The following is a 3,659-nucleotide window of genomic DNA, read 5'->3' on the forward strand; positions in this document are numbered from 1 at the left end:
TTATAACAATTAAATTGAAAACGTCCATCAGCAACCGACTGTTCGTTTGTATCGGTGGAAAAAACATTGAGTTTAGCGGATTAGCTTCGGTAAATAAAAAAAAGAGGGAGGGTGGAGGAAGAGATGGGGAGGTGAGAGGAAAGGGTATTGTTTTCAGTAGTTTCAGATAGGGAATGTATATGTGATTTTGTGTGTGTGTGTGTGAGTGTGTGTAAACACTGTCGCAGTGAGTAGGATTCGAACCTACGCGGGAAGATCCCATCTGATTTCGAGTCAGACGCCTTAACCACTCGGCCATCACTGCATGTTACAATGTGTCTATTCACCTCGTTGTTCTTGCCGGTGTTGAGCTCTGCCTTTTCTGTCCGCCTCTCAACTGTCAATCAACTGTAACTAACTACTAACTAATTCCACACCCCCCCCCCCAGGAAGCTGCTCCGTAATGGCTCTCTAACTCCCAGGTACCTATTTACTGCTAGGTAACAGGGGCATCAAGGGGTGAAAGAAACTTTGTCCATTTGTTTCTGCCTGATCCAGGAATCGAACCCGGGCCACAGAATTATGAGTCTTGCACGCTGCCCACTCAGCTACCAGACAGTGTGTGTGTGTGTGTGTGTGTGTGTGTGTGTGTGTGTGTGTGTGTGTGTGTGTGTGTGTGTGTGTGTGTGTGTGTGTGTGTGTGTGTGTGGTTGGTGTGGGTGTGTGTGTGTGTGTGTGTGTGTACTTACCTAGTTATGCTTGCGGGGATTGAGCTCTGGCTCTGTGGCTCCCCTCTCATCCGCCAATCAAATAATGTACAGGTTCCTGACCCTACGGAGCTGCTTGTGTGTGTGTGTGTGTGTGTGTGTGTGTGTGTGTGTGTGTGTGTGTGTGTATGTGTGTGTGTGTGTGTGTGTGTGTGTGTGTGTGTGTGTGTGTGTGTGTATGTGTGTGTGTGTGTGTGTGTGTGTGTGTGTGTGTTTACTCTTTGTGCCTGGAGGGGTGGAGCGGTTAGCTCTTGGACCCCGCCATTCAAACCATTGGCTGTCTAATTCCCGACCTAATTCCGCCTATCATATATATTACACACATATTTCACTTTCTCAGACACATACACTAATACCCGGGAATGCAGCCCGCAGGAACTATCTATCTCCCGGGAATCTATTTACTACTAGGTAGGTGGGCATTAGATTACAAGCGGCAATTGCCACTGTATGGCGTGAATATAAGAGCCTCATACGAACGTAAAAGTAGTGGAAACTGTACAGGGCTTATGTTGACCCTTGCTAGGATCTACTATTTATATTCCACCAAATTCATTCATATATATGTCTAACCTACGTTTTAAACAATCTACCGATGCCACATCAATTATAATAACCTGTTATTTGTTCCATAAATCTACAACACTATTACCAAGCTTGTATTCATCAAGGTGTTAACTTAATCTAAATATATCCAATGCATATGCATTGTTTTGGGATTGTTTTTTCTGATGATATGTTTAACTAATTTATATTTCGTTCGTTATAACTTCCTTCTATTTGTAAGCTTCAAAATGTATACCCTTCCTCTTCGCTTTTCTAATGAATGTAAATTAGGTTTATTTAATCTCTCTTTATACGAAAGGCTTCTAATTCCATACATTTGTCCACTGAAATGTTTGGTCTGAAATGTCTACTGATTATGACTCCCAGATCAATTTCGCATTCATATTTTACAATTTCAGCATTGTCCATCTCATATCTGTTAACTCAATAATCATGACCTGCGCTCAGATTCCTACAATTTTCAATGTTATATAGCATCTAAAAATTGTCGAGCATTCTGAAAGCTTAAATCATCTTGAGTAATCTTTGTGTCTTCTACAAATTTGCAAATGTTTCTGTTTAATCAACAACAGAGGTTCCAAGACACAAACCTTACAAGTCTCCTGCTCGGGCATAGCTTGATTTATTCTAATTCTATGCTTTCCTGGAAATATCCAAGCACTAACCCAAATTAGGATAACTCCACTCCTTCAATACCATAAGCTTCATATTTTATATTGAATCGTTCGTGAGGCACAGAATGAAAGACCATGACTGAAGTCAAGATATAAACTGTCGTGAACCTTCCCACTCCCAACAGTTTGAAATATACTGAAAAATAACGACAGAAAATTTACTAAACATGTTGTGAATCCATCATTATTCTATGTTTTTCAAGTTGCAGAGGAATAACTTTTGCAATTAATGATTCGAGCAATTTTCCTACAATAGATGTTAAATAATTCATGGTCGATATTTTGAAAGATGTGATCTATCTCTCTTCTTAAAAAATCTGCACCGCATTAGGAACTCCCCTCAATTGCGGTATTCTGCTCGACCCTAATGATCTTTTTAATATACATGGAAAGAGCTCATTAAGCTCTTCTATACATTGCTTTATAATAATGGCATATACTGGCATGTTCTGGAAAGTTATTCCTCTTAAAAGTGTTAAATTGTCTGATAACTTCCTCCCAGGTAACCAGTAAACTAGTGGACTTGTCATTTTCAAAACAAAATTATTTGGAAGGATATTAGTGTAAGTAAAAATACAATGGTTTGTGATATCAGTGTTTAGTGTAATCTCAGTTTTTGCATTGTAAACTATGATAATTTTTTATTTTAAACTAATAAAATGTCTCTCCCTCCCTACCTCCCTCTCTCTCTCTCTCTCTCTCTCTCTCTCTCTCTCTCTCTCTCTCTCTCTCTCTCTCTCTCTCTCTCTCTCTCTCGCCATCTCCTTTCATATTCTCCCTCATTCATCAACGCCTCCTCTACCTCTCCTTACTAAAAATCATTTTAACTTTGGCACCTATTATGCAAATTGTCCTCGTTTGTTGGGGTCGTCTTATGAAGCCACGGTGCGCTGCGTCTACTCTCATCAATCAGAGTTGTGGCGTCATCGCCCTGATGATGCCACGCCAAACAATAAGCAATCGATCAATCAGGCATACAGTCAGTCGGTCAATCAATCATTTGGTCATTATATTTACAAAATAAACGATCAATAAATCTATCAGTCGGGATGTTAATCAATAGATTAGTTAAACAATCAGTCAAACAGGAAATAAATAAATTAACGAATCAATCATTTGATAAAGGAGTTAAGCAATTGATTAATCACAAAATCAATAAAATCATAATATACTATGATTAAATAAATAAGTAAATAAATATATAATTAATTGATGAATCCATAAATTATTAAATCAATCAGTAATATGTATATATAATCTAAGATAAACACATTAGATAATTATAAATCAATAAAACTGTTATAATCAATCAATTGAAAAACAAAAAAACGACCAATGGGTCACTTTGCGTGATATTAAAAAAATGAGACAGGGGTGTAGGATAAAGGGGTTTTATGCTGATTACAGCAACATAAAAAAAAACAGAAGCAATCATTCCCGACTGAAGAACTAGGACAGAAAGCCAGAGGCATGAGATGATTCAATGTACATTTTCCACATACATAAATAAAAAAAATACCTTCACCAGTGTTGGGCCTTTATTTACAAATTAAGGTTCATACACAGAACGACAAATAAATAAATGACATCCCTAAAAGAACAGTGAGAGTCGGACAGTTCGCTTATTCAAAGCTCGAACTATGTAACTGATATTAGTACGAGCACTTAGGGT

The 3,659-nt window shown here is 38.0% G+C and overlaps 1 non-coding gene across 1 annotated transcript; it reads right to left on the reverse strand.

Annotated features, from left to right (window-relative positions):
• Positions 1 to 222: 222 nt before the first annotated feature.
• On the reverse strand, positions 223 to 304 carry TRNAS-CGA (transfer RNA serine (anticodon CGA)). Its single transcript has one exon. It is a non-coding gene; the product is annotated as a tRNA-Ser (tRNA).
• Positions 305 to 3,659: the final 3,355 nt, after the last annotated feature.

Source organism: Procambarus clarkii, chromosome 18 (genome assembly GCF_040958095.1).
Source record: "Procambarus clarkii isolate CNS0578487 chromosome 18, FALCON_Pclarkii_2.0, whole genome shotgun sequence".
NCBI classification, from domain to species: domain Eukaryota; kingdom Metazoa; phylum Arthropoda; class Malacostraca; order Decapoda; family Cambaridae; genus Procambarus; species Procambarus clarkii.